The 17,129-nt window shown below is 43.2% G+C and overlaps 1 protein-coding gene across 4 annotated transcripts in view; it reads right to left on the bottom strand.

Annotated features, from left to right (window-relative positions):
* Positions 1 to 6,838, bottom strand: part of ANKRD11 (ankyrin repeat domain containing 11) — a 211,237-nt gene extending 204,399 nt beyond the window's left edge. Inside the window, exon 1 of one of the 4 annotated variants that reach the window (XM_072117443.1) lies at positions 6,701 to 6,838. The gene's annotated coding sequence lies outside the window, so the exon portion shown is untranslated. Of the gene's footprint in view, positions 1 to 1,581; positions 2,227 to 6,700 lie in introns of those variants that run through there. The other 3 variants (XM_072117439.1, XM_072117442.1, XM_072117438.1) reach the window with 3 other exon arrangements.
* Positions 6,839 to 17,129: the final 10,291 nt, after the last annotated feature.

Below are 17,129 nucleotides of genomic sequence, written 5' to 3'. Positions count from 1 at the left end.
CTGGCAACTCGAAGCAGCTTTGTTTACATCAGTATACATCAGTCGGTATAGACTGTAGGAATTTCATCCACAGGTCCTGTAAAGTTGCACAAGTGTCATCATAGGCGTGCATGCCTTATACAATACTCACTGAGCAACAACAAAAGAGGAATGGTGCGCTAAAGCTGTAGATTTTCTAACAATATTCAGAGCATTTGTCCACTTATACAATAAGGTATAGAAATGGGTAAAGAAATGCTAGGATCTCTGAAGCAACTACAAGATATATGTCCACAAACACTATGGCACATCACCACTACAAGATGAATAACTCCATGCAGATGTTTACAATATGCAAACAATTAGCTATCAGGCCGGTATCAGGTAAACATGCAGGTTATACTTCAGAGCTGTAAAACAGGTTACCTATACAAAGCTAGGTTATCGCAAATTTACACACCACAGATGTATACAGCCACCTATGCTGATGGAATGTAGAGGAGAGATCCTCAGTGTTCAGCAAGTCTTAACAGTGAACAGGAAATATATGCGCAAAAAAAAAAAGAAGAAGAAGAAACTGATCATATTCAAGTAGTAGACAGTTTGTGTGCCATGTGTAAGGAATGCATAAAGTGTACAACGTGACAGGTAAGTGAAATAAGCAGAATACCAATATTTCCAACATATAGCACAGGTAATGTATAATATTGGATGCAGAGGGGGTACAATATAGACTCACGGCATGCCATCCCATACAGATCAGCAGTGGAGTGCATAAGCCCTTACAGAGTGGCCCTAATGTTTATTTCCCACAAGGATCACCATTACTAATGCAGACAAAAAGTATAAAAAATATTCACAAACATCTCATTTCAGAAGCAGAACACCTGCCACCAAAATTCAAAGTTTTTCTACAATACAAAGGCAGAAATCCACAACAGTTATTGTAACATCTTCCACCTCACTCAGTGCTAGTCTACAACTAGGTACTGATGAAATCACCAGCCCTGACTTCTGTCAAGCATCAGCCTGCAGCACCAGTGCCTTCCAGACATTTCCTTGCAAATCATAAGGCACTGCAAATCGCGGTGTCTTTATAGGTTGATAGCAACATACAAATGTTGAGAATAACAATGGATTATTGTGGACAACACCTACACTATAATCTTTGTGTAATCCACTTACCCAAGCTATACAATATCCATATACCTGCCATGTAGCTCCATGAGAGTAACCTATGCACTTGACTACAAATTAACCAGATACAGTGTATAATTATAAATCTCAGTATTTATCCAATGTTTTGAGAGTACAGACTAAACTGGTAAAATATCCAAATCTAATCAATTTTTACTTCTGCTGCGCACCAGTGTAATATTGACTTATGAAAGGCCAGGTCTAAATGGGATAGTAATTTTGTATTTCTAGTCATCGCCATTGGAAAATTTGCATTAGACTATGAAAAATAAGCCCCTACACTTGCTCATAGTAGAAGTCACAGCCTGGAACAAACAAGGATAACCCAGCGGATTATTGTACGGTCGGTCAGCCTTCCACACTACCTATCCATGCCCACACTGCGCAGCATGCCCCGGCTCTTACCGCGTGTGTGCGCTGCTTCTCCGGGCGACCGCCTCTTATTAGTCCTTAATCCCGTCTCTGGCGATTGGAGCCCCGCGGTGTTGGGGCCGGTGCCGAGGAGGAGGAGGAGGGAGGGAAGGCCGCGAACTTGCGCATGGACCCGTCGGGGGCCGCGGCCTACCTCCCCCTCCTCCCCTCCTCCGGTAACCGGGGTGGAAGTGTGGGGGGGAGGGGGGCGAAAACCAGCGACGGCCGATTGAGCACTGTGAGTGTGGAGGAGCTGGCGAAGCCTCTTATGACCTCCGAAGAAACTGTACGGTCCGGTAACAAGGTCCTGACAGGAAGACGGCCCAGGCAACGAATAAAACCAGCTGAGGAGGCGGCGGCGGGGCGGAGACCAAAACACAGCAAGAGCGAGTCCAGAATGCGGTGTGCTTCCCGCTCGTTCGGTGTTGTAGGGGGAGGAGCTCACGGTGCCGGTTGTTTCTTTTCACAGGCCGCTCCCGTGCGCGCCCCCAAACGCTTGCATTGCGAACCGCTTCTACGCGCCCTTTGACTCCCTCAAGGCGCGTTCCCTGGGAGAGAAGGGGAGATGTCGACGTGACGCCCCCTCCTATTGGCCCGCACAACAGCGACCGGTTGCCTTGGCAATGCCGATTGGCCGAAGTGACTTGTGACGCAAGAGAGATGCGGAGATGGGAGGAGAAGGGAAGAGGGAGCGAAAAGGGGCAGGGCAGCGCTGCCATGTCTTCACCGCTTTCTAGCGTCTGTTGTTGTGTGTTGCAGTGACGTCAGCGATTGTGGCGGGGTTTTAGAAGGAAGCCGTCAGTCATAGATACGGTGCACACTGATTGGTCAATTCTACTGAAGGCAAACATACAGAACTTGCCCCGCCCATAAGTACATGATCTCTCCTGCCATGGAAGAGAAGTGGGCAAAACATTTGACCGTGTGTTTAAGCGTCAGTGGTCTGGACTCCTCCGCATACCCATCTAGAATTTGAGTCTATGGACCATTATAGCCTATATATATTACAGCAAATAAAAACAAGCAGAAAGCCAATACTCACAATCATTGTAACATCTACACAACTAAGGTATAATTTAAAGCTGGATTACCATTCTTTCAGCCAAAAAAAAATTACAATCAAACTTTTGTTGGATGACAACTATTCTGATGTCAGATAACACGTAGTTTGTGCTCTATTTGCCTCTGATTGGTGGCGAAGTAACAAGTGGACATCCATTGGCAATTTAAGCTATTACCGAACCTGTAGTATGAGGAGGGACCTGCTGCCAAGTAGAGCTTACTATTAAAAATTATTGTATTGATCACTTATTTCAACTGGGACAAAAGTAATTTTTACTGAGCAACTAGTTATATCACAAGGTTTTTTTGTTTTTTTTTTGCACGGGCAATATACACAGGTGTTATGGCAAGGAAACAAGACAATCAGGGGTTGGATTTACACTTCAGATGATCATGTGCACAAACAACAACCAGACTAAGACCAAGTTCACACTACCATCAGGAATTCTTTTTTACATCCGTTACAAAAAGATAACGGATGATAAATAAAGGTAATACAACTGAACATAACTGTTGACAGTTTCCTTTAACAGTACAAACACTTTAGGGGGATGGCAGACGTGCAGTTTTGTCTGCGTTTACAAAAGCTAACAAAGCCGGACCCACCAGGGCGGGCTGCGGCCGTATTGCATCAGCGTTTCTATGGAAACGCCTGCGATCAGGAACGAGCCGCCCGTGTTTTGCGTTAATTTAATGCAAAACACCGGCGGCTCGTTCCCGATCACAGGCGTTTCCATAAAAACGCTCATGCGATCGGGCCGCGGCCCGCCCCTGTGGCTTTGTCTGCGTTTGCAATCGCAGACAAAACGGCACATCTCCCATCACCCTTATTTTCAAAACATCGATCAATATCTTCTATATCGTTATATCTATCCATCCCATAGATAGCTAGGCAGATTTTCTATCTTTTTTTCTCTGTACCTCACATTTATCTATAATCTACCCAGCAAAATTGACACTATCCCTCCCCATTGACTTCAATGTCAGCCGTTATGGTCAGTTAGGAGTCAGTTTTTTCTCTAACTGGAAAAAAAAAAATGGATGACATTAAAAATTGACTTCAATGGAATTTATATTGAATCCATTCAGTTTTTTACTTTATCAGGAGTCAATTAACCAGTTTCTAAAATAGTATGGTTACCATAACCCACACAACAATAATTCTCACTGAAATAGGTTATGGCTGCAGCAAGGTTAACATATGTGCGTCATACAAGTTTTTCCTATAAAAATTTGTGCTTGTAATACTTGTTGTTAGGGCCAGTGCCACCAGAGCAGAAGCATCGGATACTAGGGTTTTGGTCCAAATACTTTGTACCCGATTTTCCATTAAAAAATAGCAGCGTTTTAGGGCAATCTCAACCCGAGTACTCCAAGCTGCTTGATATTGTATGGGTTTTCTGTGGTGTGCATTATGCAATTGTTTTAGATTCCTCACTTGTTTTTAACAACCCCCATCCCCCCATGTGTCATCAGCATTTGAGGTTTATTAAGGAGCAGTCTGCTGAACGAGTTCTTGGCCAATAGTTCTCATATGTGGCCTTTGCTACAAATTTACATGCAAAAAGGTTCACCGGGCAAAACTATGCAAGGTCTGACCTGGCATAGTTTTGCATAAAATAAACTGTGAACAAAATTTCACAGGTTTATCAAAGTTACGCAGGCCCGCCTACTCTGAAATAGCATTACTGTAGTAACTTAATCTTTAGAAAAACAAAAATATCAGGATTAAGTTCTTGTCATCAACAACTCTTCTGAAAGGTGCCACATGGTAACAACAACCTCCCCCAAGATGTCCCTTTGTAAGGATATAGAATACAACACATACTATACCACAAATACACCCGTCATGTTGTAACGAATTGCCACCCAGTTTTGGACCTTTGCCTAACTGTAATCACAAGTCATCAGATTGAGTGTTTTTTTGTTTTTTTTTAGTAAAGAAGGTCATCTTTAGTATGACCTTCAGAACACTTGTAGACTTCTTGCGTTCATTAGTGGAGTGAATACCACCGACGAGAGGACAGCTGAAATGACCATGCATCTTATCCAGAATATTTGACCCTGCATTTGGTAGTGGAATAAGTTTGCATTCTTCAAAACAAGACAGGACGACATCATTCTTTCAGAAGAACGTTGTCATCTTGTTCTTGAAAACATCTTTGTGGAGGTTATATTCTAAACCTATAGCATATTAAAGGAATCGTCTGGATCAAAAACTCATCCTTCACAACCCCTTTAGAGTCTGCAGAACCTGAGGGATCCTCAGGATCCTGCAATCAGCCAATGATAGACCGGTACTTTTGAAGGTGGAATTAACTCTTCAGACTGGCAACACAAACAGTGTAATTGAGGCAGGCATTTACATTATGGTAGATTGGATTTAAACTCCAGTTACAAAATTGAAAATTGAGTAAATTTCATCCTCTTGCTGTAGGCAAATTTATGGCAGAACACAGAATCTACATGTTTTCCTTGCCCAAAAGGGTTGTTCAACTCAAGCAACCATAATAAACCATACTGCTCTGGCATCTGTGATGGAAGAGGTCATTTCTATGAAAAAGGTGGGGACACTAAAACGTTTATTTCCATCTTTGCCTTTGCTGAGCTGCAGATTTCTTTATTACAGGCAGTCCACAAGTTACATACAAGATAGGTTCTTTGAATTTGGATCCAAGTCGTAAAAGGTATACATTTTCTAATTGCAGCTCCAGACATTTTTGTGTCCCAGTAACAATTTGATTTTCAAAATGTTGTGCTTTTGTGGGAAGAAGAATGATCAATTAAACTTCAATAGACACTTTACAGCTGATCTTCACAGCCTGTGACTAAAGTAAAGCATCCAGAGAGCTTTACCAGAGGTCTGTCTACCTAGTGGTTGTTCTCTGAAAGTCGGGTGTCCTTAAGTCCAGGACTGTATGTATGGTTTGATGCCTCCTTGTTTTAAACCCCATCTAGTATGCTCAGCCCTCTGTAAGGATGCAAGCACATCCATTGTATGTTGTACATGACAGAACCACATGAAAAGCATGGAGTTTTTCCTTGCAGTACCTGCATGTTAATCTTTATATAGCGCCATCAAATTCTGTAGAACTTTACAGATTCTGGGGAACATATACAAATAAAATAAGAGTAACAAGTTATACAAAACAATAGGAATGAGCATGTATGAGAATTATCCTTAATCTGCTTGCTTAATTAATACACAATAAAAATACATATATGTGTTTAGAACTGTATTCGTATGCATGTCCATATATCTCGAAAAGGCAACACAAACCTCGCAATAGTACTGGATTCAGGGGAACAGTCCCAGAATAAATTTGAACACATAGTGAAGCTGTCAGCACCCCTCTAAACTATTGTGCCGTGCGGGAGCGATGTGATGATGTAATGCATCCATCAGCTTCAGAGCTCTGTGTCTCCCAACTTTCTGTGGGCACAATGTCGCAATCAATGAGGGATCTGAAGAAACATTCTGATGGTGACAAGGCTGCAAAGAGAATTCCTACCGCACAGACTCAGATTTTTATGAGGCAGATCCCCATACAGAAATGTTAATGTATCAAGCTATAAAAACTAGCCTGCAATTTAACAAGCATTATCTGTTATCAATTAATACGTTTATTTGTAAATATAAAACCTAATTTGCATAAAATTCAGCTAAACACCAAAATACTATGTGCCATGTGTTGTAAAGTAGGGAAAGCTGGAATGACAATGTGCAGAGGAGCCGTATTTACTCTCCGTATTACATCACTGGTCCCAGCTCCTTGCACTTCCTGTTTTTGTCGCAAGACACCGGATGTAACCTTTCGCATATATCCAATACATAACATTGCTTTTTTTTGTTAGCTATTTTGTAGCGCCATCTGTCTTTCACTCAGTGCAAGGGCACTAAATATTCTACTCTTTAGAAGCTTTTTAACATTTACAGGATTCTAAAAATAGATGTTCCTTTCAAAATCAATTGGACATCTGACTGCACATAGAACAATACAGACATTATTCAGGAAAGACTCATGTAGACTACATGTATTGTTAAAAGTACCTTTGGTACACAGCCAGAAGTAGAAAGGTCTCTATAATGTGGGGTGGTGGTTCAGAGTTGCTGCAGCCTCAGCTTACACTTCACAAGTGCAAAAAACAGACCAAACCAGTCTCCTTGTGGCTCTCTCCTTTGTATCAAAGCCTGCTGATGTCAGCTGATCGGTGGGGGCTCAGGTGTAACATATCTGCCATTCAGAAATCAATGACCTATCCTCTGACTCCATTTCCATGAGGGCGCGTTCACACGTTGCGTTTTGACCTGCGTTTTCATTGCGTTTGAAACGCATATACAACAGCTGAGGAGAGGTGATTTGCCTAATTTCATCACTGTTAACGCATGCGTTAACAAAACGCATCGTAAACGCGATGTTAACGCATGCGTTAACAAAGCGTTAACGCATGCGTTTTGTTAACGCATGCGTTAACATTGCGTTTACAAACGTAAACGGTAATGTAATTAGGCAAATTACCTCACATCAGCTGTTGTATATGCGTTCCAAACGCAATGAAAACGCAACCAAAACGCAACGTTTCAGACCAAAAGCTGGTGTGAAGCATACTTTTTAGATGCAATTTTTGATGTCCAATCCAGGAGTGGATGTGTCCAGTCCAAGAGTAGAGTCAGAAAATTGGCTTTTCTCTGTGATATATTCCCATCCATAATGTATTCACATGTGATATCACTAATGTGTTTTTTTCATTGTTTTGCTGCAATTGAAACATGTTGCAAATGTAATAAAATGCAGCACAAATGCCACTTGTGATTGTGGTCTAAAATGTGTTAAGGCAATCTGAGGGCGCCTTCCCACGTGGAGTTTTTCCTCACTTTTTTAAGGCCACGTTCACACGTTGCGTTTTGACCTGCGTTTTCATTGTGTTTGAAATGCATATACAACAGCTGAGGAGAGGTTATTTGCCTAATTACATCACTGTTAACATTTCTGTTAACAAAACGCATCGTAAATGCGAAGTTAACACATGCGTTAACATTGCGTTTGAAAACGTAAACGGTAATGTAATTAGGCAAATTACCGCTCATCAGCTGTTGTATATGCGTTTCAAACGCAATGAAAACGCAACCAAAACGCAACGTGTGAACACGCCCTAAATGCATCCAAACCGAAAGTGGGAGGGGGTTTGGCCAAAATGCATATGCATTTGCAATGAAACGCATGCGTTTCAGGCAAACCCCCCTCCCACTTGTGTTTTGGATGAGTTTAAAAACACCACTTGGGAAGGCGCCCTGAGGGTGAAGACACACATGGCGTTTTTGGGCCGTTTTTGGGCCGTTTTTGGGCCGTTTTTACTAAGTGCGTTTTCAGATCGTTAAAAACGCATGCGTTAAAAAACGCATCCGTTTTTTAAAAACGCATGCGGTTTTTGAAAACGCATGCGTTTTTGTCCGTTTTTCATTGCGCAATTTCGGGAAAACGGACAAAAATGCATGCGTTTTCAAAAAACGCATGCGTTTTTAAAAAACGGATGCGTTTTTTAACGCATGCGTTTTTAACGATCTGAAAACGCACTTAGTAAAAACGGCCCAAAAACGGCCCAAAAACGGCCCAAAAACGCCATGTGTGTCTTCACCCTGAGGGTGCTTTCACACATTGCGCTTTGGTTGCGTTTTCATTGCGTTTAAAATGCATTACAACAGCTGAGGAGAGATGATTTGCCGTATTACATTACTATATACATTTGTTAATGCGATGTTAACTCATGTGTTAACACATTGGTAACACATTGTTAACATCACGTTTACAATGTGTTTTGTAAACACAAAAGTTAACAGTAAAAAGTTAACAATAAAGAATCATCAGTGAGGGTGATGCCACATGTGGCGTTTTGAACGTGTTTTTGGCCCATTTTTAACCCCTTCCCGACGCGCGCCGTACTAGTACGGCGCGCGCCGGGTCCCGGTGCATGGAGAGGGCTCGCGGGCCGAGCCCTCTCCATAGCCGGTAAGTCTTTGCTGCATATTGCAGCAAAGGCTTACCGGTAACACCCGCGATCGGTGCTAGCACCGATCGCGGGTGCTTTCACCGCGATCGCCTCCGCCATCGCCATCTTGGCGCGGATCTCCGCTCCCCGATGACGTCACGGGGAGCGGTGATCCGTTGCCATGACAGCATCGGGCCTCACGAAGGCCCGAAGCTGTCTCGTTTTAACCTATTCATTACAATGTGCTATCAGCACATTGTAATGAATGAGGAGTAAAATCCCCATATACTGCCATATTGCAGTATGGCAGTATATGGTAGGATCGATCAGACAACCTAGGGTTAAAGTACCCTAGGGAGTCTGAAAAATAGTTAAAGTAAAAGTAAAAAAAAGTTAAAAAAAAAAAAATTATATTAAAAAAACCTAAAAATTCAAATCACCCCCCTTTCCCTAGAACTGATATTAATATTAATAAACAGTAAAAATCATAAACACATTAGGTATCACCGCGTCCGAAAATGTCCGATCTATCAAAATATTATAACGGTTTTTCACTGCGTTTAACCCCGTAACGGAAAATAGCGTCCAAAGTAAAAAATGACATTTTTTTGCCATTTTGGAAAATATAAAAAAATTAATAAAAAGTGATCAAAAGGTCGCACAGTCCTAACAATGATAGCAATGAAAACGCCATCAAAAGTCGCAAAAAATGACACCACCCACAGCTTCGTACACCAAAGTATGAAAAAGTTATTAGCGCCAGAAGATGGCAAAATCAAAAAAAAAATTTTGTACAGGAGGTTTTAATTTTTTTAAATGTATGAAAACATTATAAAACCTGTACAAATGTGGTATCCCTGTGATCGTAGCAACCCAAAGAATAAAGTAGACATGTCATTTGGGACGCAGAGTGAAAGCTGTGAAATCCAAGCCCACAAGAAAACGTCGCAAATGTGTTTTTTCACCATTTTCACTGCATTTGGAATTTTTTTCCCGCTTCCCAGTACGCGCCATGGAATATTAAATACCGTCACTACGAAGTGCAATTTGTTACGCAGAAAATAAGCCATAACAGAGCTCTTTATGTGGAAAAATAAAAAAGTTATAGATTTTTGAAGGTGGGGTGTGAAAAATGGAAGTGAAAAAACTAAAAAAGGCCAAGTCGTGAAGGGGTTAAGCAGCCCATCAAAAACCGCATGCGTTTTTTAACGGACTGCTTAAAAACGGGCCAAAAACACGTTCAAAATGCCACGTCTGGCATCACCCTAACGGCGCGTTCACACGTTCCGCTATTGTCGCATTCATAACGCGACGCTAGTGCACAGTGGGCGGGGCTCAGGCCGATGGCATATACGTTTCCCGGGAAATTCATGCGATTAATAACCCGATCGCATGCGTTTCTCTGGAAACGCATATGCGGTCGCCCCAAACTCCGCCCCCTGTGCGCTAGCGTCGCGTTATGAACGCAGCGCTAGCGGAACGTGTGAACGCGCCCTAAAGTGTAAATAACAAAAAAAAACATTACATATTGGGTTTCACCATGTACGTAAGAACCTGTACAATAAAATTAAATTGTCACTAAACATGTAGAGTGAACACTGTAATAAAAAAGGAAAAAAAATTATGATACTTTCATATTTGAACTCATAATAAGGGATAAAAAACTGATATGATACCAGTACAAGCACAGCTTTGTCCTGCAAAAAACAAGCCCTAAAACAGCTCTGTAAACAAAAAATAAAAATGCTATGCCCATTAATACATGGGGGCTTATTTACTAAGGGCCGCAATTTCGTTGGATTTTCCAACGTTTTCGGATTTGCGCCGCTGTGACAGGTATGTAACTGCACGCGATCGGATTGTGGCACGGCTACACTGGCTTTTATGTGTCAGAATTTGGGGGGCGTGCTGTCAGATGATCCGACTGATTCGGACTGAGGGCGCGGTCACACGTTGCGTTTTGGTTGCGTTTTCATTGCGTTTGAAACGCATATACAACAGCTGATGTGAGGTAATTTGCCTAATTACATTACTGTTTACGTTTGTAAACGCAATGTTAACGCATGCATTAACAAAACGCATGCATTAACGCTTTGTTAACGCGTGCGTTAACATCGCGTTTACGATGCGTTTTGTAAACGGAAACGTTTACAGTGATGTAATTAGGCAAATCACCTCTCCTCAGCTGTTGTATATGCGTTTCAAACGCAATGAAAACGTGACCAAAACGCAACGTGTGAACGCGACCTGAGCACGGGATTTAACTTTCATATTGTGTCGCAAGATCAAGCACTTACATACGACAGGAGTAGGCTCCCTGCATGGAGCTGATGGCTCACTTAACCATGACCCTAATCGGGTAACCACGCTCAACCCACTAAAATCATATTAAAAGTGGTATGAAGAGGGGTGACTGACTGGACCGAGACTCCCTATTATACATGTAACAGGGAGCCGTTCAGAAGCCAGAAGAGACTCTATCTTATCATTGACCTAAGTCTAATGATCCAGCTCACTAAAATGACTCAGAGCTGCCATCACTAGAATGAATAAGCAGAAAGTAGACCCACCAGCTTGGAATGAGCCCCTATTTATGAACCTTTGCCAAGATGGTGCCGTCACCTCCACACCTGCACCTCAGGAGCCGGAGCCCACGTTGAAGGAGGTAACCAGCTTCTAAACGCAATACAAGCCTCTACTACCTCCCTCACCAGCAAAATTGAGGAGATACGTGTTGATGTAGGCCTGCTGCGACATGATTTCCAACAGCTGCGAGAACGGGTCAAAGAGACCGAGACCCGCATCGCTGAGGTAGAGGACACGCTAGCTCCAGTATCTGAGAGGCTGCGATCCCTAGAGAAAGAGGCCGCTATGTGGGCCCAGAAATCCGATGACCTGGAAAACCGGCTTCGCCGGAATAATATCCGCATTTAAGGCCTACCGGAAAGGGCTGAAGGTAACGATCCTGTGGGGTTCATTGAAAAATGGTTACGTGATACCTTGCGGGCTCACAGAGTTCCCGCCAAACCTCCACCACCAGGTGCTCCAGCAAGACCTTTCTTGGCCCGGCTCATCTGCAGCAAAGATCGGGATGCCTTACTGTAAGCAGCAAAGAGACATGGCACCATCACTTACCATAATGCGACTGTTTCACTATTCCCGGACTTTTCTGCCTCTCTACAGAAGTCCCGAGCCTCATTTAGGGCGCTGTCCCACGTTGCGTTCGCAAACGCAGATGCAGACCAAACCGCGCCCACTGGGGCGGTCCGCGGTACGATCGCATCGGTGTTTTTCTATGGAAACGCCAGCGCGGCTCGTTCCCGATCGCAGGCGTTTCCATAGAAACACCGATGCGATCGGACCGCGGACCGCCCCGGTGGGCGTGGTTTGGTCTGCGTTTGCGAACGCAACGTGGGACAGCGCCCTTATGGGAGTGAAGAGACAGCTGCGTGAGCTTCAGATTTCTTACTCAATGACATACCCGGCGAGACTACGGGTGATTTTCGAGGAAAAGACTTTGTTTTTCGATAATCCCAGCGATGCTGAAACATGGCTAAACACCCGAAAGCGTCCGCCACGGCGTTGATATCATTACTGGACTATGAGCGATGGATCCAGTCCTCTACTCCAAACCCTTAGGGTGAAGACACACATGGCGTTTTTGGGCCGTTTTTGGGCCGTTTTTACTAAGTGCGTTTTCAGATCGTTAAAAACGCATGCGTTAAAAAACGCATCCGTTTTTTAAAAACGCATGCGTTTTTTGAAAACGCATGCATTTTTGTCCGTTTTTCATTGCGCAATTTTGGAAAAATGGACAAAAACGCATGCATTTACAAAAAACCGCATGCGTTTTTAAAAAAAAAGCATGCGTTTTTTAACGCATGCATTTTTAACGATCTGAAAACGCACTAAGTAAAAACGGCCCAAAAACGGCCCAAAAACGCCATGTGTGTCTTCACCCTAAGGGTCCGTCAGATGTTAACCACATACTCACCTATCCCACTAGCTCATTTATCTCTCTTGGGCGGTTGCACCCGCTCTGGATAGATGTCATCTAAATTGACATAGGATGCTTGTATTTGTTTTGTAAATGGTGCTGGTCTGGAGGAGCAATAGTCCACTGTAATTACACCTACAGGCGCGTACTTCCCCTGTATACTTAGATTAAGCAAAGCGGTGCTGGACTAACCGCTTGCTACCCGACGAGATCCTCGTTGGCTGAGTGCCTTTGGCGGATCTCACAAAGTGCCCCCAGGTGGACTCCTACTTTTGGAGAACCTGCCTACCATCATCCCTTAAAATCCCTCCCCCCCCCCTCTCTTTTTCTTCCCTTTTAGATTCTTTGTTATCTGGTTATTGTTATTTAATCTATTTGTACCTGAGGCGATATGCCTTTCACAACTATCACATGGAACATTAGGGGTATGAACAGTCCTCACAAACGCAACGTGGTATTCTCAAGACTGCATAAACACAATCCCTCTGTCATATGCTTGATAGAAACTCACCTCGTAGAGCACAATGTCTCCTGGTTGCAGAAACCATGGGTACAATGGGCTGCGCACTCTACTTTCTCCACACACTCTCGCGGGGTATCACTGCTAATACACAGAAGTCTAAGATGGGAGGTAATGGAAAAGGTGGTGGATCCAGAGGGGAGATACCTATTTGTTTATGGCGCTATAGACTGTCAACCATATGTTTTTCTATGTCTGTATGTACCCCCCCGGGCACCCTTACCATTCTGTATGAAGCTACTCAATTTGCAACCCGCTTCCCTAGAGCCACCATAATATGCATGGGCGACTTAAACTCAGTGGTAGACCCTGTACAGGATAGGTTCCCTCCCCCTTCCCCCCCTCTGCTGATGCCAGACCTGACAGGATGACCCCACTTGCTACAGTCCTTTAGGAAATGGGATGGCATGACTTATGGCGCCTTAGACACCCGACCACCCAGGAATACACATGTCACACGCCCGGTCGAGGCACATTATCTCGCATTGATTATATCTGCGGTAATGACCGCGCTAGTCTTAGCCTAGTGTCAATAGAACACTTACCTAGAGAACCCTCTGACCACGCCCCCATTTTATCTGTGTTTAATACTGCTGCCTTAACAGGTCAGACGGGACAGCGTAAGATTCACCCTTTCTGGCTTACTTTGCTTACAGAATCAGACAGAACACCAACATTACTAGCAGACTTTGTGGCATCTAATTTTCCCTTTGACAATCACTCCTTTTTCTGGGATCCACTGAAATCTCACCTACGTGGCTGTCTCCAGTCCGCTATCTCACACATTAAGAGGGAGTCTGCAAAGGAGGAGGAGCACTTAGCTCGTTCATGTGCCGACCTTGAAGCGGCTTTCATAGCTGACCCAACTCCTGACAGAAGACAGGCATGGCTTCAAACGGGTAGACAATATATGCACTGCTTGCATGAGAAAGGCAAACGCCGCATGTTCTTTACTAAACAGCTATTTTTTGAGCAAGGCAATCAATCAAGTAGCTTATTAGCCCACCTTATACATAGAAGCTCAGCCTCCCCCACAATTATTGCCATTAGAGATGAGACTGGACAGATAGTCAACTCAAATGATCTCATACTACAGTCCTTTACAGACTTTTATAAGGCCCTATACACATCCCGATCTATAGCCACTATAGATCAGATAGATGACTACCTTAATGCTATACCATGCCCTACCCTAACAACATCACAGCGTGAGGCCCTGGATGCTCCTATCACAGCGGCAGAGCTTGAAGAGGCCCTTGAAGCTCTTTCCAAGGGAAAGGCCTCTGGACCAGATGGCCTCCCCCTTGAAGTATATGCTAAGTACCAGGAGGAGATGCTACCGGCCCTGCTTAAAACACTACAGGTATCCTTTGAAAAGGAGGCGCTCCCTGCCTCGTTCTACGATGCGAACATAGTAGTTATCCTAAAACCCGACAAAGACCCCCAAGATTGTGCCTCCTATAGGCCGATTTCGCTATTAAACGCAGACTACAAATTACTCACTAGGGTCATGGCGACTAGGCTAAATAAGGTCATCACGGCACTTATACAACGAGACCAATCTGGCTTTATACCTGGCTGTAGTACAGCAGATGACTTGAGGAGGACCCAGATCCTCATGCAGGTGGGTAAAGAAAGAGGGGAGGAATGGGCCTTGGCCTCATTAGATGCGGCCAAGGCGTTTGACTCCATTGAATGGCCATTATTACTGGGGGCTCTACGCCGATTTGGGTTTGGTCCATGATTCATTAAATGGGTATCCATCATTTACAAGAGGCCAACCGCTGGTATAGCACTTAATGGGCAGAATTCTAATAGGTTCCAACTTGAGAGAGGAATTCGTGCAGACGAGGTATTTAAAGGGTTTCGGCATGGTGGAGTGGAGGATCATTTGGCATTATATGCCGATGATCTCCTGCTTTACATGTCAGATCCGGAGACTTCCCTACCCAGAGCAATGCAACTTATTGATAGTTTTGGCAACCTCTCAGGACTACGCATTAACTGGGACAAATCCTGTATCATGTATCTCCCACAAGCTCAGGTACCTGACGTGCAAATCCAAGGGGGACTAAGGGTGGTCTCACATTTCAAATATTTGGGCATAATTTTATCCTCAGATAAATGGAAATCCCTGATTAATTCTATTATACCTCTTGAGAAGGTGCTATATAAGCACCGTGCCTGACTGGACAAATTTGATAAGATTTGGGGTAAATGGTGTGATTCCCCTCTAACTCAATATAGCTCCACTGCGTCCTCGTCCTAGCTCGGTACCTCTTTGTCCCTAAATAATATCACACAAAAGTGTGAAGTAAACCTTTACAAACTAGAGATGTACTGGCCCAATGGGTGATCATGTCTGATAGGCAACACCAATGTATATGTATGACTGGATACCGTACTCAGGTGACAAAGTTTGTTTAATGTTCTGTTTTGCTTTGAATAAGATATAACATGTCCAACTATGTAACCTCACGACTGGCCTTAAGGTAGGGCGGCGATGTGTGCTCTCCCTCCTTAGAAGAATAAGCTAAATTTCCATGTGTAATCCTTACGCTAATGTATAACAACTGTACTCTGGAATGATTTTGCACTCTTTTTGCCCAAACCTTGTACATTATGTATGGATATGTATGTTTTTACTCCTCAATGAAACTGAGTTTAAAAAAATCTTAGTCTGGGTTCACTTCACGTTTTTTGCAATACTTTGTAAGGATGTTATGAAGGGTGTGGGCAGCGGCAGAGTGGGCTGTTCAGGCGCAGGCTAGGGCAGAATTCTGGTGTAGAAGTGCCTTGCCGGCACAGTGCATTACATCTTTTCCTGGTTGTTATTAGCTGGTTGGAGCCTCCTGATAGATCCAGCAGGGGCACCATTTACACTGGAGCACTTAATACCAGCGTATGATTAATTTGCCACCTAGTGGTAACAAAATATGAATGTTAACATTGCCGCAGTATTTCTGGAAGCGAGGCACTTGTATAGTGTAGTGCTGGTGTAGAAATTGTCCAGCTAGAGGTAGTAGCTCTGGTCCAGCAGTGGGTGCACCAAATCCCACACTATCTTCACAGTAATATGCAGGAAGGGGGGGGGGGCATTCTGTTGGCACTATAGGGGAGTCCTTACCTTCATATACTCTGAACTTGTATGTATACCATGATGCAGGGCCGGTTCTAGACAAAGAACTATTTTATAAAACTATTTTATGACCAGTCAAAGTCAGTAAGAGGCTCCCTTTAGTGTGGTAAAACAAACTCTAATATGGAAAAATTTTATTAGGGATAGATGATAGAGATTGATGGGCAGAACATTGGCTCAGTGGTTAGCACTACAGCCTTGCAGCGCTGATCAACATCTGTATGTTCTCTCTGTCTTTGTGTGTGTTTCCTCCGGGTCCTCCAGTTTCCTCCCACACTCCAAAAACTTACTGGTAGGTTGAATAGATTATGAGCCCCATGGGAACAGAGACTGATCTGGCAAGCACATTTCAGAGCTGCATAATCTGTGTGCTCTATATAAATAAAGGAATAATTAATTATAATTATTATAATAAAAGATAATATGAAAGATGATAGAGATTTCTAGATGCAGAACTATAAAGTAAATTATATACAGTAGACAGAAATGAGAGATGACAACAGTAGAAGAGAAATAGAAGATTGATTGAAAAATAGAGAAAAAGCGAGATATATAAATGATCAGATTATATGAGATAGATAACTATACAGATAGAAATATAGACAGGAGATAGATGATAAGCATCTTCACCAATGATTATTAACCCTTTCACTGCCCGGCATTTCTGTATATTTTGTCACTTTATTGACCAGAGCAATTTTTAGAATTTTAACATTTACAAATAAAATCGAAATTACAGCAAAAATAATTAAATTAAACCACACACACTTGCCCCATTTTCAAAACTGCATTAAAGAGTTTATAGACATAGGCGCCTTCATGCAATTTTGATTCAA

Source organism: Engystomops pustulosus, chromosome 7 (genome assembly GCF_040894005.1).
Source record: "Engystomops pustulosus chromosome 7, aEngPut4.maternal, whole genome shotgun sequence".
Taxonomy (NCBI): domain Eukaryota; kingdom Metazoa; phylum Chordata; class Amphibia; order Anura; family Leptodactylidae; genus Engystomops; species Engystomops pustulosus.
Note: the sequence above shows the minus strand (reverse complement) of the source record. Positions and strands in the feature narration are given on the sequence as shown.